Source organism: Macaca thibetana, chromosome 7 (assembly GCF_024542745.1).
Source record: "Macaca thibetana thibetana isolate TM-01 chromosome 7, ASM2454274v1, whole genome shotgun sequence".
Taxonomy (NCBI): Eukaryota; Metazoa; Chordata; class Mammalia; order Primates; family Cercopithecidae; genus Macaca; species Macaca thibetana.
Genome location: NC_065584.1, coordinates 162,741,130 through 162,763,547, shown reverse-complemented (window position 1 = coordinate 162,763,547; position 22,418 = coordinate 162,741,130). Strand labels below are relative to the sequence as shown.

At 56.1% G+C, this 22,418-nt stretch overlaps 1 protein-coding gene across 2 annotated transcripts in view; it reads right to left on the bottom strand.

Moving 5' to 3' along the window:
* CRABP1 (cellular retinoic acid binding protein 1) overlaps positions 1-22,418 on the bottom strand; it is a 658,055-nt gene that overhangs the window by 474,677 nt on the left and 160,960 nt on the right. Inside the window, exon 1 of one of the 2 annotated variants that reach the window (XM_050800035.1) lies at positions 775-778. The exons of the other annotated variant lie outside the window; for it this stretch is intronic. The gene's annotated coding sequence lies outside the window, so the exon portion shown is untranslated. Of the gene's footprint in view, positions 1-774; positions 779-22,418 lie in introns of those variants that run through there. 2 annotated transcript variants of the gene reach the window in all.

The window sequence follows — 22,418 nt, the reverse complement described above, 5'->3', positions numbered from 1 at the left end:
AACGCAGCGATAAGACAGCTCTATCCTCTCCCGTTTGGAGTTACGGACCCTCCAGAGAAGCGGAGAGAGCTAGGAACCCTTGTCCCACGGAGGAGCCAAGCACAAAATTGTTCATACAAATTCAGTTCCTTCAAACACTCCTCATACAAACTCAGTAGGAATGGTAATATAGTAAATTTGAAACCTGCCCTAAGCCTGCAGCTGGAGGAAGAGTCAGCTCTCTCTACAAGGCTCTATTGAATTGACATACGCTGGGGCGGAGGGCATGTTGGAGGCAAGAGGAGAGCTGGATGGGGCGGGAGTCAGGGGGAAAGGCAGTGAAGGAGCAGAGGGACCAGGGAGGGATCAGGCTCCAGTCCCAGACCCAGAGGCCCCTTGTTCATTTGCTCCTGGCCTTGAATAGAAGACACAGCTCAGGGTGGCACCCCGTCCCCATCCTGTGCTCACTTCCTTCCCCGCAAGCACCACTGACCCAGGTCTTTAAGGTAGGGGACTTGGAGCCAGAGGCATTAGCCTCTGTCCCGGGATCCTGGTCCTGGCCACCCTGTCCAGGTCTGTGAGAGTGGCCGTGTGCACGTGTGTGTGCCCACATCTGTGTGCGCCAGTAAGTGTGGACATCAGGGCTATTTCCAACTCCCCCTCCCCTGCCCACCCCTCCTGGGCAGCACGCCCAGTTCCCAGACATAGCCTATACACTTCCTCCACGAGCTCCACACGCACCCCACTCCCCTCCTGCCATCATCGACGGCCACCTGGCTCACCTGGCGTGGCCCACCCCGGTCCCCCCAGGCGGGCAGCACTAAAAGGCCCTTCTTGTCCTGCCTGGGCAGGCAGGCATAGGGAGGGAGGCTCCGTTACACTTGGCTCTAGAACAGTTTTTCTCGAGTCTGGGTGGGCTGGGCCAAGGGCGCTGGCCCCTGGGCCCTGCTCTGCTCTGGAGGCCTGGAGTGGCACAAAAGGTGCACACAAGGCTCAGTGCCTGTCCTGAGCACCATTGGTCCCCTCAAGCCATCCTCAGAGGCAGCAGGATCTACCCTGCTTCAGTTTCTTGTACCTGGTGTCCCTGCGGCCCTGCATGCTAAGATACCCCCATCAATTCTGAGTTCCCACCCAGGTAACACACAAGCCCTCCCTGCCAGGTACTCCCCCACCTGGGTCCCACTTCAATCCCTCACATTCTGCCTTTCAAAGTCAGCGGTGACAGGGAAGAGGTGTGGGAGCCACCATCCCTGCCTGCCCTGTGCTCACTGTGATCCCCCGACTAGAATGTCACCTCCTTCCTTCTCTGCCTGTCCTTCCAGTATCGGCTCAAATCCAGTCTCCCCTGACGCCTGGCTCTCTGCTGGGGCCTCCCACACAGCTCAGAAGGAGCTGGACACCGCATCTGTCATCCACACTGTCACAGTGGCCCAAACCCAGGCCCCCACGCAGGCTGGGAGCACCCTCAAAGCAGGGCTGGGGGCTCTTCCTGGGCTGCTGGGGTTCTTGGTGGAACTCAGAGTACTTTTCTTCCTCTCTGGGGCCTCAGTTTCCCTCTCTATACAAGTGGAAGATTGGTCCAGATGGCCTCTAGGGTGCTGACTGCCAGGCCCCCTGACCCAGATGCCTCAAACGTTGATGAGTGGAGGGAGAGTCTCCCAGCATGCCTCACTCGAATACGGGAGGACAAGGGCCTTTGCAGCCAGGGGCATCCGGGAGGGGTGAGAGGGACGCTTCCCTCAGGCAGGAGCTGCCCCTACTGCAGAAATCAGGACAGGGAGCTGGACCAGGAGTGGTGACAGAGATGGGCTGCTGGACAGGAGCTCTCCCACCCCCTCCTCATTTCTGAGTCCTCCTAAAGGCAGGGGGTGGTATAACTTTATAAAACCCCACAGCACCATGCTGTTCTCTTGCCCTAAAACCCTGGTGGCATCTCCTCTGCAATAGGGCATAAGGCCGTGGGCCTCATTTTGCCATTTAAGTCTTCCGTGCCCCAGCCCAGTGGTTCTCCCTGGCCTGTGCTCGAGATGTGCCTCCCAGTCAGGCTGCTGGCCTTCCTGTCTCAACACCCCTCTGCTTACGCCCACCTCGGTACCTCTGATTCAGTGCCCCGGCCTGGAGGACTGACTCCCTTCCCATCCACCAAGGCATGGTTTGAGGACCACCTGTGTCCCGCCCCAGCTTGCCCCTGATTTTCTCCCCCCGTACTTTTCATCCAGATATTTGCTGTTTGAGATTTAATTTGCCTTTCTGCCTCCTGAATGAGTCTCAGTTCAGTCTCTCAATATCCTGTGCCCCTGAGCCTAGCACCATGCCTGCATGCTGTCAGGGCTAAGAAGGTATTTGGGAATGGCTCTCAGTTGAAGCGCAAGGAGGTGGGGGTACTGGAATCCCTCCTTGGCTGGAGGCTGGGGCCTGGATGAGCTGACTGCCCTGGTCACCTTGGATGCTCCCTTCCCCTCTCCCGGGCCGCCCAGCCCATCCCTCAGGCCCTGAGATCTCAGGGGATCTGGTCCCTGCAGGAACAGGGAGCCTGGGGATCCAGCCCTGATTCACCCCGGGGGGTCCTCCCTTGACTCACTTCCCTTCTGGGAACCATGTGATGCCCTCTTTTAGAGCTGCTTCTCCATCTGAAGGGGAGAAGGGTGTGGCCTGGGCCCTTGTGAAGGAGGCTCAGGCCCTTCCTTGGCTCCATGTTGCTCTTGGGAATGATCTCGAAGGTGCAGCTGAAGCACTGAATCACACATGGGTAGTGATGATGGATGGGCCCTAAGGCCACAGTTCTTATGGCATAAGTAGAGCTGCCTTCGCTGAAGGAAGAATGCTGTCATGTCGGGGTTTCTGGCATGGAGACAGAGAGGGGATACATCCCAGCACTTCTGTGAAAGCGAACTTCCATTCAGCCTCTGCTGGGTCAGGTGTCAGTGCTGGGATGAGGAGGTGTGGCAGGGGGTGGTCCAGGGCTATCTGTAGGACAAGCCCCCGCTGGGGCACAGTGTATCTGAGGGGCACCGGCTCTGCCTCTAGGAGGCTGAGAGTGGGTGGTGGGTGGGGGGGTCCTGCCTGTCAGGAAGAGGAGGAGAGAAGGAAGAGGGGAGGTGGCGGATAGACAGATGGATCCTCAGGGGAGCAAGGAGAGGGGAGAAGGGGCAGAGCTGGGGGGTGGCTGGAGGGGTGTGTGTGGGGGCTCCTCACAGGGGAGGACATGGTGGCTCCTTCCTCGTTTCCCGCCTTGTTCTCCCCGTTCCTGGTCCGGGGCATCTGAGGCTGGAGGACCCACTTCTCACTGTCACTGGGTCCCTTTGGACCCCAACATAGTCACCCCAAACTTGCCTGGCAAACAAAGCCTGGCCAGCATTGGGGTGGCCCCACTGGTGTCTCCGACAATCCAAACGGGGAAAGCCATGCCCTAGACAATCCATGCCTGGGGCGCCTGCCCCCGCCCCTAACTGGACAGCCTTGGCTAGCTTGAAACCCCATAACCTGAGGTGGCAGGGTCCCGTGTCCACCCCAGGATTGAACCCCTGGCGACCCCAGCCAGTGGTGGGAAAAGCGCAGCCTGCTTGACTCCTGATCTGGGGGCCACTTCTGGCTCCTCCTGTCCCTTTTCCCTCCTGCAGGAACCCCTCTAGTTCTGCCAGGCTGGGTTAGGGTCTCAGGCCCCTCACTCACCTGCGGATGCAAGTCTGAGCAACATAGTCAGGGGCAAAGCCAGGGCCGGAGGGAGGGGGGAGGTGGGGGCCGCATCCTGGAATGCATCCCAGCAGGCTGAGTGACAGGTTTTTCGAGGTGTGATGGTGCCTGGTCCATGCAGGGGTTATGAGTACTGGTCTTGAAACCAGAGAGACCTGGGTTCGAATCCCAGCTCTCCTACTTGGCTGTCAAACCTTGAACAAGTCACCTCACCTCTCTGTGGCAGTTTCCTCATTTGTAAAATTGGATTGATGACGATTAAATCCTTTAATGTACCTTGAGTGCCTAGCCCAGGGCCTGGCATACAGTAGGTGCTCATTAAATGCTTATCCTTTCTCCTCTGCCTCTGTCATCCTGCACATTCCCTGTGATTCGTGGTTTACATACAGCTTTACACATATCACCTCCCTTGTTGTAAAGCTTTAATTTTCCCCTCCACAGGCTGCTGCATACAGTAGGTGTGCAATAAATGTCTACCGTAGTTGACTAAGAAACCAATTGCTGCTGTTCTATGGGGATTTTGGCAAACCTAAGAGCTTCCATCCAGGTGCCCTAGGAGGCCTGGGATGGAGGCTGTGCCAGGCTGGCCTCAGTGGTGGTAAAGTCATTGATTCCACAATTTGTCCCATGTTTTTCCTTCTCCTCAAGTCAGCAGGACACCTGGTCCTCATTAGGGGCTAATTACTGACCAGCTATGGGGCTGGGGTTCGGGGGTCTGCTTGGAAGACTGTGTTTGGAGGAAAAGAGCTTTCTTTTCAGGAATGAAAAAAGAAGACAGAAGGATTTTTGCTCTATGAATCAAAAATTTGGGTGAAGATCCCTACTGGCCCCATCTCCCCTTCCCTTCCCCCTCCCCATCTTCCCTGCTCCCCACCTACACAGATGTCTATGGAGCCTCCAGACAGGGCGCTCCCGCCCACAGCTGAGATTCAAGTCTGGATTAGCCGGGAGCCTCCCCCTGCCTTGTTGCAGAGAAACACAGGCCTGGAAAATAACGGCAACCAGCACAGCGGCAGTAACCCGGCTGGCGCATCTCTGCTGGGGCTTCCCAGTTTACAAAACATTCACCTGCTCTCTTGACAACATTGGGAAGTGTATGTGTTGGCCGACAGTGTCCCTTCTTCCAGATGAGGAAACTGAGGCTCTCAGTGAAAAAGGGATGCTGTGGCTCCAGCGCACACAGGCCTGGCCTTTGCTCAGCCGTAACCTAGGGCTGGAACTCTGGACCAATGCTGGGCAGCATCATGCCAGGCAGACTGGCAGAAAGTCCAGGCCCCTGTGTGCCTTTGAAACTGACCACTGACCGCCTCCCACTGTCTTGGAACAAAGGCTGCTGGACCAGCCGTGCCTGCTCCGCAACTGTCCCCTCTCTAGCTCCTCAGCAAGCTCCCCCGAGGCCCTGAAGCCTCAGTGCTGAGCAGACCTGACCTGGGCCTCCCTGGCATCCTCAGGTCTGGCTCGGGCCTTCTCCCTTCTGCCTTCCAACCTTTGCCATGACTTTGCTTGGCCAGACGTCCTTGGTGGCCATCCCTGACTGCCCCTAGCTCCCTGGCCACATCTCACCTTCCTCCAGCAAGCCCTCCTAGCCCTCCTTCATGCACGGTGACTTCTCTTTCAAACGATTTCCTGGAGTCCTGATCTCCGTGGCTCTCCAAGTTTCACCTGGGGCCTGCCTACCTGGGTCAGGAGGTGTCCATGCCTCCCCAGCCAAGCATGGGACAGGGGACAGGGTGGGAGGGAGGAGGAAAGAAGGAGGCTTAGAACACGCTTAGAAGAAGGAAGAAGGATGTTCCCACCCAGGGGCGAAAGAAGATTCAAACTTCTCTGAAGCTACAGTGACCTGTGGTATGTGCTGCCTCCATTTCTCCAATTGTTCTCGGAGAAGAAGACAACAGAGGGCCCAGTAATACCCACCTCCCTGCCAGCAGAGTTCAGCCAAGCATGCTGGCCAGGCGCTGCTGGTCACTCCTACCCTTCTTGGTTCTTGGACTAAGAGTCCCCGCTCTGGGCAGTGGCTGTGGTTTGGCCCCACCCTTGGCCAGGGCGTTTTGCACCCTGGTCGCCTGGGCCCCACCCAAGGAGCCTGTGGCCAAAGCCAGCTTGCTGGTAAATGGTGTGTGCCTGTGCCCTAGATGGGGTGGTGCCTAAGCAGGGCTGTGCTCCTGCTGCCCAGGGCCTGCCCTCAGGGAATTGGCCCTCTGCCATGAAGGTCACAGAACCTAGGCCACTATTGTGCAAGAGGGCATGGGCTTTAGGCACTGGCTCAGTGGCCCTACAGTTTTGTGGCCAAGAGCTCCACGGCAGCGGGCCCTGGGCCTGGGCCTTTGACCTGGGGCCTCTGTTAGGAGTGGTGCTGATCTTGCTTCTGGCAGAGGCACACATAGGGCTCCTCCAAGTACAGGCAGCCAGGCTCAGGAGGGGCGGGAGCAGCCAGTCCCAACAATTTCAGTTCGGGAGCTGGAAAGTTATGTTTGCCCCCCCTCAGGAGCCAGGTGTGGGGGAGGCCAGTGGAGGGCTTTGCCCTGGGCTCTGATCCATGCACAAGCCGTGCTGGGAGGACGAGGACCAGGGGCGGTGAAGGAGCCTCTCGGAGCCTTTGCTCTGCAGAAGCAGGCACTCGTCTTCCATACCACATTCACAAGGCTGGTGGCTTCAGTGGCTGTGACCAGCTGGCCACAGCTGACTCCTCTGGGGTTGTGCTGTTTCTAAATATTAGTTCCTGCTGTTAACCCTTGCTGTGCCACCCCAGTAGACAGCCGGCTGCCAGACAGAGCCTATTGGAAGGAGAGTGGACAGTCCCCACCTGGATGAAAAATTTGTGAATATATTTGCTTGAGGGCTGGGTTGGGGCTCCCAGAAGAAGGGTGAGAAATACCTGCTGAGGGCTGGGAATGAGGCTTGCAGATGTCCGGGATGTGGGTCTGAGCTGGCCACTGGGCAGGGCAGTGGAAAGACTGTGGGGCCAGGAGCCAGGAGCCCGGAGCCCGGTCCTGCCAAGCCTTTTTTTATGTGGCCCCAGACAAGTCACTTCATCTTTCTGTCCCCTTTTCTTCATCCGTAAAATGTACGGTCACCGAGGTGCTTGGATGATGGCCTCCAACAGAGGCGCCGGAGCTTTATAAACTCTGAAGACTTGGTGGTTATGATGATTTTTATGCCAGGGTCCTGCTGTCTGCCTGACTCCCCGGAGTCCCTTGGAGAAGAGGCAAGACTGACAACCAAGAGACAGCTGGAGCAAGCTGGCGGGCCTGCTGTTAGCCTGTGTGGAGCTTTAGTGGGGACGCCACCTTACACAAGAATACACAGCTTGGAGTTCAGCCCCTACCGGCCCCATTGGCTGTTGTCCTTGCACAGTGAAAAGTTTTGTGGTAGCCAGCCTCCAAGATGGCCCTCGGTGAGCCTCTGGCATTCATGCCCTTGGGCAGTTCCCTTTCATGTTGAATACAGATGACCTGTGCAGCCAATAGGGTGTTGCAGAAATGATGGGGTGACATCCAAGATGAGGTCAGAAAAGACATGGCAGCTTCTGCCTTGCTCTTTTCTGATTGCAGCCGCCATAATCTGAGAGCATTTAGGCAGCATGTGGAGGTGCCAATGTGAAGAAGAACTGAGGCCTCTTGCCAGCAGAAAGCACCAACTCACCATGTGAATGAGCCATCTTGGAAGTGAATCTGCCAGCCTCAATCAAACCTTCAGATGAATACAACCTCTACTGACATCTTGACTGCTACCTACTGAGAGACCTGTAGCCAGACCCACCCAGCAAAGTCACTTTTAAACTTCCAACCCACAGAAACTGTGTGCAACAGAAGGAGATTGCTGTTTTAAGAGATTAGATTTTGAGACTAATTTGTTATGGTTATGCAGCAAAAGATAACTGATACGGGCACAGTTGTAGATGGCACTCCACTGAGTCAGGCCCAACATGTGCTTGGGACTCTTCCTTGATCAACAAATTCATTCATTCAACAAATATTTCCTAAGCACAGACCATTTGTCAGGCACTATGCTGATGCTGGGGGCTGGGGACACAAGCGAATAACACAGGACCCTGTTTTGGGGGAACTTAAAGGCTCCCCAAAGTGACTTGGTGATTGGTTGGCTGTGGGAGTCAGGATGAAGGAGGTGTGCAGGACAAGCCCAGGTTGATGGCTTGGACACTTGGAAGGGTGGGTGCCGGTGTCATGGATTGAGATGGATGGGGACTGGGTGGGCATCTTATAAGATGGAAATCTTGGAGCATGTTGACTTTGAGGTGCTTCTGAGAAACCCAGGTGACACTGTGCAGGCTGCTGCATATGTGAGCCTAATGCTCCTAAGAAGGTCTAGCCAGGGGAAGTTATACTTCGGGATTGCTGGAGTATCAATAAAGGAATTAAAGCAACAAGAGATGAGACTGCCCGGGAGAGAGGAGCATGGTGCAAAATGAGAGGAAGACCCAGCACTGAGCCCTGAGACATCAATGTCACTTCTTTAAAACATTTATTTTGACATAATTTGAGTCTTAGATAAAAGTGGCAAGATGATTACAAATATTTCCCGCATACTCCACCTAGATTTCCCGAATGTTCATCATTTACCACATTTTAAATTATTTTCTCTATCTGTATATATTTCTTTCTGAACCATTTGAAAGTAAGTTGCAGACATAATGCTCCTTTACCCCTAAATATTTCCATGTGCATTTCCTTTTTATTTGTTTTTTTAATGAGACAGGGTCTCGCTCTGTTGCCCAAGCTGGTGTGTTATGGTGTCGTCATAGCTCACCGCAGCATCGAACTCCCACTCAAGCGAGTTTCCTGCTTGAGTAGATGGGATTACAAGAACACACCACCAAGCCTGGCTATTTTTTTTTTTTTCTTTTTTGGTAATGACAGGGTCTCACTGTGTTGCCCAGGCTGGTCTCAAACCCCTGGGCTCAAGCAGTGAGTATTTCCTAAGAACAGAACTTTCTCTTTTTTTTTTTCTTTTTCTTTTTTTGAGTTGGAGTTTCGCTCATGTTGCCCAGGCTGGAGAGCAATGGCGCAATCTCGGCTCACTGCAATCTCTGCCTTCCAGGTTCAAGCGATTCTCAAGCCTCAGCCTCCCAAGTAGCTGGGATTACAGGCATGTGCCACCACACCTGGCTAATTTTATATTTTTAGTAGAGACAGGGTTTCTCTACATTGCTCAGCCTGGTCTCGAACTCCCGACCTCAGGTGATCTGCCAGCCTTGGCCTCCCAAAGTGCTGGGATTATGGGCATAAGGCTCTGTGCCTGGCCTAGGACCTTCTCTTTCATACCTGGAGTGCAATGATCAAAATCAGGAAATTAACATTGGTACAATACTTTGAACTAAGCCATAGAGTTTTTTCTCCCCAGCTTTCCAATTTTCCCAATAGTATGCTTTATGGCAAAAGAAAACCCCGGGTTCCACTTTGCATTTACTTATCCTTTCTTCTGAGTGTCTGTTCGTCTGGCACGATCTTCAGTGTTTCGTTGTCTTCTGTGATGTTGCCATTTTTGACAGGCACAGGCCAGTTCTTTTGCAGGTGAATTTTGGTTTGAGTTTGTCTGGTTTCCTCATGATTAAATTCAGGTTCTGCATCTTGGCATGAACATCCAGGAAGTGATGCTGTGCCCTTCTCACGCAGCCTATCAAGAGACACACATCAGGCCGGGCGCAATGGCTCACCCCTATAATCCCAGCACTTTGGGAGGCTGAGGAGGGCGGATTACCTGAGGTCAGGAGTTCGATACCAGCCTGGCCAACATGATGAAACCCCCTCACTACTAAAAGCACAAAAATTAGCTGGGCATGGTAGTAGGTGCCTGTAATCCCAGCTACTCAGGATGCTGAGGCAAGAGAATCACTTGAACTGAGGAAGTGGAAGTTGCATTGAGCCAAGATCATACTGCTGCAATCAGCCTGGGTGACAGAGCAAGACTCTCTCCAAAAAAAAAAAAAAAAAAAAAAAAAAAAAAAGAGGCACAACATCCCATCATCAGGATGTTGACTGGTATCACTTGGTTGAGGTGATGCCTGCCAGGCCTCTCCCCTGTAAAGTTACTGTTTCCTCTTTGCAATGAATAACCATACACCAACATTGAAAGGTCAAGTTGAGGAAGGAAGCCAGGAAGAAAGCCAGTGCAGGAGCAGCCAAGAGACAGGAGGAAAGGAGGAGGGGGTCCTGAAGCCAGCAGGAGGAGCAGCATGAGGGAGGCGGGGCTGGCATTTGGGGCCAGTGCTGCTGAGAGGTCATGCATTAGAGGATGAAGTGTGTCCCTTGGAAGCAGCTGCCACCTACAGGCAGTAGGCATGGAGTTAGGCCTGGTTCAGGTGGAGCAGTGGGCTCGGCTAAGTCAAGTGTGAGAGGGAGGTGATAATAGAGATGACCAGAAAACGCCTCTGTGGGGGAGGTGGTCTGTGGGCTGGGCAGAGAGGGACAGGGGGTGACGGAGAAGCATGTGGGCTGGGAGAACGGTTTTGAATAGATGGAGGGGACTTAGGATATCTAGAGTGTGACAGGAGGGAGCCAGATGAGAGGCACAAGTCCAAGGAGAGGGGTGCAATCCACAGTGTCTCAGGTGGGAAGTGGGAGCCGATGACAAAACACGTGGCAGTTTGAGGCTCTGGTTGGGGGTGCTCGTCAGAGCCCAGCCTGATGGGGCAGGTGGACAGGGGGACTGGAGGGACCGCCAGGCAAAGAGAGGAGTGTAAGCCACCTCTCACGCTACTCATGGGGGATGATCCCTGGGGGTGGGAGAGACGGGGAGGGCAGCTGCCCAGAGGTGGGGGTGGGTGGCAGGTGTCAAGGAGGGCAGGTCCAGGGTTCCAGCCATGAGACTGTCTCTGGCAGCTTTAGCTGCCTGTTGCAGATGGACAAGGCAGACCTAGGGGACACAGGGCTTGGATGTTCCAGGAAAAGGGCTAGATGAGGAGGGTAGTGAAGGCTGGAGGGGCCTGAAGGATGAGGCAGAAGTGGAGGGAGTACAGGGTCAGCACTGGGGTCTCAGCGATGGGGGGCAGGGGATGGCCTCCCAGGGAGACTGGCAGTCAATGCTGAGGGAGGTGGTGGGAAGCCCAGGATTGCAGAGGGGGACCGGGCTGCAAGGGAGTGGAGTGGAGTGGAGCGGTTTGCACCTGAGGAGGTCTGGGAACGGGGAGGCCAGGGCTTTGGTGGTGGTCCCTGGGGAGGACCGAGCTGTCAGGAGTTGGGGTGGGGTGGAGGTGGCCTCGAGCCATGGCTGCTAGGTTTATGAGTAGGGACTCAGGGCAGCCCCGAGGAGCTGAAGGAGGACACACCTGGATGCCAGGGCCCCAGAGGTGCATTTGATGGGGAGGGCACAGTATGGGGACTAAGGTGGACAGAAACTCATACCACTGTGGACTCTGAGGCACGAGGGATATGAATGACGGAGCAGCCAGCTTTGGAGAGGGCCAAGGGCCACTTCCAGGGCAAGTTGGGTCTCTGTCAGAGCTGGAGGGAAGGGAGCATTTGGAACAAATTGAAGGGACTTATGACCTGCTGGGGCGCGGGGTGGCTTGTTTTCCCGAAGAGCTGTGCACCGGGATGATGGGCAGAAGCAGTGAGGGAGGAAGGCAGGAGGCTCCCCGGGCCTGAAATATTTGGAGACCACCCCCTCACCAGGAAGCTGGGGATCCCAGCCCCAGATCTGGCCCCTCTCAGCACTGGGGACCATCAGGGCTCACAGCCTCCTACAGGAAAAGCTGACGCAGATGGGGCTGAGGAGGTAGCACTGGCTCTGGCCCAAGGCCACTGAGGCAGGGTCACTCCCAGTCTGGCCCAGCCCTCCCTTACCCAGAAATCAGAGGTTCACTTGCCCCATGGGCATGCAGGGGCACTCGAGGGTCTGCTGCTGGGGGAGCTGGGCCCCCGTCCTCTGTTCTGAGGCCTGCGGTCCCTCAGGGGCTTCTGGACACCCTGCATGCCTGTCCTGCCTGCTGCTCTGAGCCCTCCCTGTGCCTGCTGACTGGAATGCGTTCAGAGCATGGCTTGGTTTCTATTCAATCAGAGACTATGATCCAAGGAGAGCTCTGGGTTTTGTGTCCTGGTTCCGTCTCCGCTATTTTGATGTAACAGGAGACTTTGGGCAAGTCCTTGTTCCTTTCCAGGCCTCAGTTTTCTTAACTGGGTACTGGGGTGGTGACAGACACCCTGTCTAAAGCCAGCAGTCATCTGGTTCCTGAGGTGGACACCGCTGACCCAGTTCAGATCAAATCCCCAGTCTGAGTTATTGACAGGCGGCAGTCCCTGGGACAGGGGCAGGGCAGGTGGGGGTGCAGGCAGGAGCTGGGGGGTCCCTGTGGTTGGGAGTTGGGAAGAGGGGAGTTTCCTCGGGGAGGGGCCCAAGAGGAGAAGAGGAGACAGTGTGCTGGGGAGGGCAAAGGTGGGGATCAAGGTGAGAGCAAAGCATGCAGGTGCCCCAGAAGGGACAGGGAACCAGGGAGACACAGAGCGGCAGGGGCCTGGGGTGCAGGGGTGGGGCTGCTACCCGGGGCCACATGGTGGGCAGCTGGGAGGGGCCTCGGGCTTTGCCCTGAACATGTGAGGGCCGGAAGATGCTTTGGGCAGTGAGAGAAGCTCGGACAGGATGAGCAGAGCGGGAGGCAGCTCTCAGCCGGGCAGACTCCTGGGAAGGGTCAGCTTGTCACATGCTGTTTTTGGGGAGTCACTTACTATGTCCCCAGCCTCAACAGCTTAGCCTGGCAGTGTTTGTCAGAGGAGCAGCCATGAATTAGCCAGGAGAGGGCAGCGTTGCCTCAATCTTCAAGCCCAGGCCTGTGCCCACCCACCCCGGCCCCCACCTGCTCTGGCTTTGCTGCTGCTGGGCGGACAGGCGCCAGCTTCTGTTGGTCTCGAGGAGGCGAGGGTCTCTAGGGCCGACATTTGTCCTTCCTCCGTTCTTGGCATCCAGAGCCTCAATTCACCTCTACTCCTGGACACAGGAAGGTGTGAGGGGAGTTCTACTTTGACCTGGCAACTTGAGGCCAGCGAGAGGCATGGAGGGGATGTGGCTGAGGTCAGCGGAGGGGCTGGGAGGGAGGGTGGGAGCCATGGAGTGGAAGTGAGGTGGGGGGCGGTGAGAAGAGCCCCCAGACCCGATGGCTCAGGCAGAGGCACACCGTTCCGCAGAGCAGAGGGAGACGGGAAGAGAGCACCGCCTCAGAAATTTCCAGGTTTTAATTTAAAGCGAAAATTGAGGCTGGGTATGGTGGCTCAAGCCTATAATCCACGCATTTTGGGAGGCCGAGGTGGGCAGATCACTTGAAGCCAGGAGTTCAAGACCAGTCTGGACAACATGGCGAGACCCTGTCTCTACTAAAAATGCAAAAATAAGCCAGGCATGGTGGCAGGCACCTGTCATCTCAGCTACTTGGGAGGCTGAGGTGGGAGGATCGCTTGAGCCCAGGAGGTAGAGGCTGCAGTGAGCTGTGATCATGCCACTGCACTCCAGCCTGGGAGACAGAGCAAGACTCTGTTTAAAAAAAAAAAAAAAGAAAGAAAGAAAAGAAAAGAAAATTGAAGACCTAACTTTGGACAGAAAGGAACAGAGGATATAATATTCTTTGGAATATTTTTAGAAGCACACATACAACTAAATATTTAGAAAAGAGCCTGTGATAAACCCCACTAGGGATGTCCTTGACTCTGAGCCCTGAGGTCCCCTCTCCATCCCTCCTGCCCCCAGGCCCTGGGCTTTGTGTCTGCCCATCCTCTCAACAAGGCTGGCCTGGGCTGGCTCTTGGGAGGCTGCGGGAGCTCGGGGACCCATCTGTCTTGTAGCAGATTAGAAAGATGTCATTTTGCCGACAGTGCCATTTATCACGGCAGCTGCAAAAATTAGTGATGCTTGGTCTAAAAGTGTTGGGTGGGGTGGGAGCTGGCAGGTGACAGCAGCCAATGCTCCCCGGCATTACCAGGTCAGGGAACTCTGAATAGAGGTTTTCTGACTTAACCTCTAAGTCTGGCCAACCTCCAAATAGGGGTTTTCTGACTTAACACTTAGCCCAGGTGAAGGCCCTCTGTTGGAAAGATGAGGAAGCTAGCGCTCAGAGCCTGGAAAAAAATTTGGCCATATGACAATTATTATTATTATTATTTTAAGTTAGAATCTTGCTCTGTTGCCCAGGCCAGAGTGCAATGGCACAATCTTAGCTGACTGCAGTAGCTGGGACTACAGGCACACGCCACCACACCTGATTAATTTTAAATTTCTTTTTTTGAGACATGGTCCTGCTATGTTGCCCAGACTGGTCTCAAACTCATGGCCTCAAGTGATCCTCCTGCCTGGGCCTCCCAAAGTGGGATTACAGGCTTGAGCCACCATTCCCAGCCTGAGTGACAGATTAGTGGCCCATCTCTAAATAAAGGTCTAGGTTCCATGTGTGACCAGGACCAGGGCTCAGTGGGTGACCAGGACCAGGGCTCGTCTGGGGTGAGGTGCTTTACTTCTATTAGGACTAAGTATTATTTTTGCCTTTATGCCTCAGTCTAGGACAGACCTTCAGCCTGGCCACAGCTGCCACCAGACAGGGGCAGGATTGGGAGCTGGTCCTGGAACTAGGACTCACTCTTGGGGTGGGTTTATGGTCCCAAGGGAAGGGGAGGAGGAGGATGGAGGGTTCGGAAGGAATATCTGGGGGGTGAAGATGTTCAGATGAGAGATGGCCCCACTATCAGAGGGATGCCAACTCCAAGGAATATGAATGGGGCCTCCCTTGTGCCTCGGTCTGCAAAATGACAGGGTCATTTAGCTTGGGATCGACCTCTGGATGAAGCAGTCCCATCGCTTGACGCTGCCTTTCCTGTGGTAGTGCCCCCAGAGAGGTGACCTGCAGAAGGTCAGGCACGGCCTCCCAGGTCTGGCTGAGTGCGGCGTGGCCTCTTCTGAACAACTCAGGGGGTTCTCGCTTGACCTTGCAGGAAGCCCTGGTTTGATCCTTGTAGGACTTGAATCCGTATCTTCAGGTCACTAGAGCCCAGAGCCTGGCACTTGATCACACACAAAGCCCCCATCCGTGCATTCATTCATTCAACAAGCATTTGCTAAGCTCCTGCCCTGTGCCAGGCTCTGGCTGGGCCCAGGGATATGGAGAGATGATCTTCACCTGGAGCCCTGGCCTCCAGGACGTCTGAGGCTGTGTCAGTGGGAGGGTGGGAATTCGCCCTTTCCCGCCACAAGCAGACGTTGGAGGGCGCATGAGGCTCGGTGCCTGGCAGGAAGCCAACCTGAGGTTCCTCCTTTCTCTCTAGAGGGCAAGACAGGCCTGGCTCCATGTACCTCAGCCAGAGCTTGGTGGTGACATCGCGGTCCCACGAGCCTCCTGGACACTGGCTGGGGTGGGGGCTGGTATCTGTTGTTCCATTGTTGCTGGAGGGATTCCCAAGGCCAAACACCACTCTGATTCCCAGGACCTGGGGGGATGGTGGCCCTGGGCCAGAAGCGGAAGAGGGGCCCTGCCTTCAGGGACACACAGATACACCATCTGGAGGCACACAGGTAGGGGCTGTGCACATACACATGTCCCTTACTGCACACATGTGGGGCAAGACACACGCACAAATGCGCAGACCCACACCTTACTCTACACACACACACACACCTGGTACCACCACTGCCTTCAAACACATGCTTCATGCTAGTCACAGGGAAAAAGCAGACACGACCCACGCTTATACCACACATGCGCACAGGCCCCACGCCACACACGGCCACACCTCTTACTCTCCCCACCCCACCCCGTCCCTCTCTCCCAGGCGTCTCATCTCATGTACAGATACGTGCCCACCCAGGCTTACTGGCGCCCCCCACTGCCCTGGAGAAGCAAGTCCACAAACCATGAGATGCCCGACATGACATGCAGAGAGAAGTGGGATGGGTGATGGGAGGGAGGTCAGAGAGTACCTGCATTCCCACAGGAGAGGAGACCACTGGCTGCTTTCAGCCCTCCAGCCTGGGATCCGGCCTCTGGGAGCTGTACATGTGCTTGTGAGAGGGCACCATATTTTCAAAGCCGTCGCCCAGGAAGACAACCAGGTGCCCACCCCTGCTCCCGGCATTCAGAGATGCCCACCCCCGGGGCTGCTCAGGCACAGGAGGACTAAACAGGAGCTCCTGCCACCCGGCTCCTTGCAGGGTGGGGTGGGGGGCTGGTGAGAGGACACATCCCCCTGAGTCCTGGGGTCAGGGGCTGTGTGGCCTTGCTCACTGGCAGAGTCACCCGCCCCTCCTGTTTCTCCCGCTCCCTCTTCTTCTCAGCGCCCACGTCCTCCCACCTGGCCTTTCTCTCCCCTGGATCCTCCCCCATGACTGGATTTCCTTTCTCTCTCTCTGGCTCCCTGTGTCCCTGTGACCTGCTTATCCTCTAGAATAAAGATCGACATTTTCAATTACCCCAAAAATAACAGAGCCATTCTTGGGGCCTGGCGGAGGAGGGCTGCACGGGCGCGGGCACGGGCGCTGGTTTGTGTGTGGGGCCTGCAGGTGGCGGGGGTGGGGACGCACACAGTCCCACCGTCCTTTGTTTGCTTTTTCTCATCCGGAGCCTTCATTTTTTCCTGGAAGACTGGAAGCACGTTTCCCTTCAGGGGAGGAAGGGAGACAAAACAGAGAAATAAAAACTGTCATAGTCATCTTGTAAACACAGTGTAGCACCAAGTGGGAGCTCGGCAGGAGAGAGGGACACAAGGGAGAGGCCGGGACAGAGAAAGGGGGCCAAGAGGGATGGGGTGGGAGTCAGAGAGCAAGGTGGGAGGTGAGCAGGAGCCCCCCTCAAGGCCGGGGGGGTGGGTGTCCTGCAGGAAGGACTGATGGGAGGGGAACGAGGCGAGGCTGATCCAGGGCCATGGCGGGGGGGTTTTGAGGAGACACAGCGTCTGCTGAGTGCCAGGCAGGCCCTGGGAGGTAGGCGCTATTCTCCGAATCCCACCCTGCGCCAGGCTCTGGGGGCGCTGAGGTGAGTGACAGATACGTCTTTGCACTCGTGGAGCATAAACTCTACTGGAAACAAAGCGGTGGCTTCGTGTGTTCAGCACTTATATCAACTGAGGTTCAGAGAGGGTGGGGGACCTGCCCGACGACACACAGCCGGAAGTGAGGGGACCAGGATCCCAGCCAGATCCGTGTGACCGCAGTCTCCTTTCACATCGCCTCTGCTGTGGGCACACTTTGCTCTTATGTGACCTTGAACAAGTCCTCCCCTCTCGGCCATCAGTTTGCCCGTCTGGAAAGCAGCCAGCATGCTGGCTCTCTGCAGGGCTGCGGGTAGCATCAGATGTCTGGATGTGAAGGACCCTCAGCTCTGGCTCTCTGCCGAGCTGGCTGGCGGGTGGAGGAGCAAAGACCACCAGGTGCTGGGGGAGGGACTGGCCGGCAGGGAAAGGAGGCCGGACCGCAGATTTACTCCCTGCTGCCGCTCAGTGGCAATAATTGGGTACTGCAGAGGGTTGGTCTGGACGGCCACCTTCAGTTGGCACAAGGGCCAGAGCAGAAACGCGCCTCTAGGGAGTATTGTCTGGTCCTCCCTGGCCCCATTTCTCAGATGTCCAGAGAAAGGAGGCACTCCTCCTCAGGTCATCCAGGGCAGAAGCTTGGGCTGGGCTTTCAGGGTAGGGTGCTTCCCTCCATCCCTGTGGCACTCAAGAAGCCCCCAGTCAGCTTCAGAGCAAGAGAAAGAGTTCTACATCCTCTGCTTGATGCCACCACCTCCAGGGAGCCTTCCAGGGTCTCCTTCAGTGGGAAGTGGCCTCACTCCTGCCCTGCAGTCCCACACTCAAACTCTCCTTGCTCCTCCTGCCCCACCCAACCATGACTGTCCTCCTGCCTGCAGCAAATCAGTCAGTGGAGCCCCTTGAGGCACGAGAGATGGTGGAGAGCCATTGTCACCACTCAGGGAGCATGTGCCAGGGGCCCACTCTGTCCTGCGGCTCTGCCTGCGTCCTCTCACTTGAACCTCGTAAGAGCCTTGCTAAGTTGGGGTTATTTTGAGCCCCATTTTTCAGGTGAGGGAAGGGCACAGAGAGGTTATGACTTTTACACACAGAGTGGTGGGGCAGGGACTCAAACCCAGGTCTGTCTCTTCTCTGGAGAGGCGCCCGCATTCGGAGGTGAAAACTACCCCCGTGGCCATATGACAGTCCACTGTGACCGGACACTGAAATGACCAGTCCAGGGGGCTTGTGGGCTGGGGTCTGGCTTCACCACTGTGCTGCTGGGTGACTTCCGGCAAGGCCCGTTCCTCTCTGGACCCTGGTTCCTCATCTGTGTGTGTGTGTGTGTGTGTGTGTGTGTGTGTGTGTGTGTGTGTGTGTGTGTTCTGGGCTACCTCAGAGATCCATTCTGGCTTTGAGTGTGGCATGTCCCATCTTGGGCAGGTCCAAGGAAGGGCAGGAGTGATCTGGCTTTGGGACAGGTATGGGGCTGGCCCAAGGGCCTGGATGCTTCTCCCTCCGCTGCCTGCCACAGAGGGGAGTTTGTCTTGCAGGAAACAGCCTCATCCATCAGCGGCAATGGGGGGCTGACAGCGGCCACTCCCCGCCAGCCCCGGCTGGAGGTAGACTCATAAATCCCACGCCAGGCCGGGCTGTAAATTCCTGTGATTCACATCCAGCCTCTTGGAGGACAGAGACATTTGGGGCTGTGGGGCTGGCTGTTCTCTCCCGGACAGGACAGGTGGGCACTGGGGAGAAGCCTCTTCATGGGCCCAGCCGTCTCAGATGGCCCCCTGAGGAGATGCGATGCTGAGCCACCTCTGCCCAGACCCAGGCCACCTCTGCCTGGGCCATTCCTGTGCCCTGGCCCAAATCACCCTGGAGGTCACGTGTGTGGACACGCTCTGTGGCCTCAGAGATCTCGTGGGGCCTGTGGCCCAGAGGGTGGGCTCCACCAACCCCACGGCGAGGTCTCCTGCCAATCTGCACGGCATTCTCTGTGAGGGCACGGTGGGAGGTAGGGCCCAGTCTGTGCAACTCTCATTCCAGGGAGGACTGGACCCCAAATTCACTGTCCCTCAGGCAGGAAGGGGACAGGGACACTCAGGTTAGGGCTGCAGCCATTTGTCGACTTTCATCAGGACTTTTGCCACACTTAGATGCCACTGGAATTCTTCTTTACTTAGCGTTTTTTAAAAATCAGCTTACTTTTAAAATTTAAGTGTGTGATTTAGCCTCGTCTTTAGCCATATTTGTGAAATCAGGGTCTGATATACTAGTCAAATATCCGCACACATGTACACATACACATGTGCACACACACACTCACACAGACACACACATATACACATATATGTGAAAATATACACATGAAATATATCCATGAAAGTAAACACATAGTTAAAATAGCAAATGCTCAGCTCCGTGTACCATCTAATCCTGCTTTAGGTTTAGAGTGGCTCTAGTCTCCCCCGTTATGGGTGATTCCTTACGGGTGATACAAAACGGGTTCAGCTGGCTCACAGAGCTGAGCATTTACCAGCCATTCTAGCCTTCCCCCACTTTACAGACAAGAAAACCTAGGTCCAGAGAGGTGCAGGGCCTGCCCGAGGTCGCACAGCACTGGGATTAGTGGCCAGTCTGCCTGACTCCCAGTTGAGTGCTCCTTTGTGGAAGCACACTCCGTGTCTGCGGTGTGCAGGGCTCCTTCCTCCAGAAGCACATGTGGACTCACAGAGGCCTTTTGGAGACTGTGCCCTAACACAGAGGGTTCATTGCAAGGCGGGCTTCCTAATGGCAGGCTGATGGGCAGGCAGACGGTCTCCTGGGTCCTGGTGGGACCACGCACTGGCCCCCGGCTGTCTGTGCTTTATCCTGGTGCTCATGGCTGCTGCAGTGCCTCAGGATTGGGGGAAGTGGGGAAAGGAGGGTCCCAGGGGAGGGAGAGAGCAGGGCTCTGGCAGCAGCCCTTCCCCAGGGAGCTGCTTACTGAAGAGATCATTAGTGGCACCGGCTCTCAGGCTGGCAAGGAAGGTGGCCTCATTAGCAAGCACCTTCCCCTGTGCCACCTCTACCTTCCCACCTGCAGGCTCCTGCCACCCACACTGCCACTGCCATCACTCCAGAGGTGCAGCACGATGGGCCTCCTGTTGGGCACAAGGCTGCCAGCTCAAGGGAGCCAGGAAGGAGATGTGTGTGCAGGGTGGCAAGGGTGCGTGTACGCTGCACACACAGACACACAGACACCGGCACACAAAGACACTCATATGCAGGTACACACATACTGCATTGAGATGTGTACATAAGTCTAGCACACACACACATAACACAGTCTTGCACAGTACCACGCGCAACTCACCAGACACACCGTGCAAGCACACGGATCCCACAGAGACGTGTATACACAGGGGCGAGTTTCAGTGTGAAGCCCCACAGGGCACACGTATAGAGACCCGTGTGGAACATAGGCTCACGTGCACCCCAGGAGATGTATGCATGTTTTCACACAAACATACAGTTCTGTCTCCAGACTCCGGAGTGTGCATGGAATTGTACACACATGAGTACGTGTCGACAAACCTGCAGACAAGCCCGGGGCATACCACTGTGTGTGCAGGGATGCCCACATGCACATGTACGTGCACACAGAGCACACACCAGTTATTCTTTTCTTGGAATCTAACAAGGCCCAAGGAGCAGGGAGTGGCTAATTCCCTGGAGGAAGTGAGGAGACAGGAGTTGAGGACACATTTAATTAATTCTTCTTATTCCCAGCAGAGAGAGAAAGGGAGGGAAGGAGGGAGAGAGGAATGAAATGAGAGAGAGGAGAGGAAAGGAGAGGGGAGAGGGGCAGCAGGAGGGCAAAGGTGAAGTGGGGAGGAGCCGGTGTGGGCAGTGAGGAGGTTGAGGGACCCCGGGCCCAGGGGCATTAACCTTTTCAGCTTAGGGCAGGCCCAGGGACCTCATCACTCAGCCCCAATCCCAGAACCAGACAGGCCATTCAAGGTCAAGTGGTGGGGCTGGCACAGAAGTCCACCCGCAGTGCCCCCTCCACGCAGCTCTGCGGACGGGGCACACACGTCTTTCACCTGCTCCCACCGAATGGAAACCTGCCCCAAACCCCAAACCTCCCACCCTCAGTCCCACTTCTGCCCTGTGCCTGCATTGGCTTAGGGCCTTGGGGGCTCTCCTATCACAGGTCCGGGGTGGGGGCAACACAGTTGCCCAGGGAGGCCCCTGCTGGGCACCAGGACGGCTCCTCCCACCCCTGCCCTGACCTCAGCCTTGAGACAGAGTCAGGGAGACGGAGGTGGACAAGGACAGAGGCTCTGAGGGGGAGGGAGGATGTAGACAGGAGAGAGGGGAGGTGGGGCGGGGTGGGAGTGAAATAGGGAGATGGAGGTAGTGAGAGAGATGGGGAGACACTAAGCCGGAGATGCAGAAAGATGTGAGAGGGGCCGGGATGGTGAGAGTCAGACCCAGAGACACACAGAAAGGATGCTAGAGAGAACCAGAGAAACAATAAAAGGTCTGAGGGTCCGGAAAGGCAGCCAGGCTCTGCGACTCTCCCTGGTCAGGAGGGAGTCACTTCGCCTGGGGTGTGAGCGAGGAACCCTGGCCTAGAGAGGATGCTGTGTGACCCCACCCGGGCACCCCACCTCTCCGAGCCTTGGCTGCTGGTCTACTAAGCAGGGGGACCAGCCCTGTCTCCGAGAGGGCCCTGAGGCTCTACAGAGAGGCTGGCCTGGTCCCTTTCTTCCCTCTACTCCCCGCTGAGTCATGCGGGCCTGCAGATGGGGTGGGGGGCTCCCTTCTGGGGCCCTGAGTGGGCAAAGCAGGTGAGAGAGGAAGTCGCTGTGGGGCTGGTGTCGTGTGCTGCAGCCGTGAGCACGGAGTGACAGAGCGTTTGCCCTGAATATTGAAAATGCATAAATATCCATTTTCAGGCACCAAGGCAGATATAAATACAGAGGGGAGGGTGTGCAGCCCTCAGCCATAATTTACCAGCTCTGCTACCTGCAGGGGCTTGGGCACTCGCTTGGCTGTCAAGAGGCTTTTCCAGATGGCTTTATGACCATCAGTGGCCACCTGGATCCCTTCTCCTGGAGAAGTGGCTCCTTGGGATCCACCGCCTGGGGTGAGGTTGGGCAAGGCAGGGGGTGTCATTCCTAGGCCTGCTCCGTCCTAGGCCTTTGGGGCCTCTCCTGCTTCTCCTCCTCCAGTATCTCCTTGCTTGGGAGGGACAGAACCACATCTGTGCCAGGCGTGGTGTGTACCCAGCCCTGGTGCACTTGGATAAAATCAGAGATGTTCCAGTCCTGCCCATGGGCACTTCCAGGCTGCAAAGCAGAGATGACACCCTAGGTCCTGCCCTTAGGAACTCACCCAAGGGAATGACAGAGGCCAGAGGCCAGAGAGGAGAGACACATGGCCAATGGTGGCCTCGAAGAGTCTGGCTGCAGCCCAGCACACCCAAAGCCCTCAGCCTGGAGGGGAAGCAGCAGGACCTGGGGTGGAGGTCACAGCCCGCTGGCAAGCAGCTCGCTGGCACCCTCCAGAGAGGACATGGGTCTTGCCCCATGCTGGCTTATCCAGACCCTTCCACCATCTAAGGAGTGTGCTCATTCTTGAAGGGTAGACAAATGGAGGCCCCAAGGCAACTCCCTGCCTCTCCCCCCAGAGCTGGAACTCAGACTTGAGCACCCTGATCCCTGCCACCTTCACATGCTGAGGGGCATCTTTCTCTTTGGGTTGGGACCCTGTGTTCAGGGCACCCACTTTCCCACAGCAGAAAGCCACCAACCTCTATTG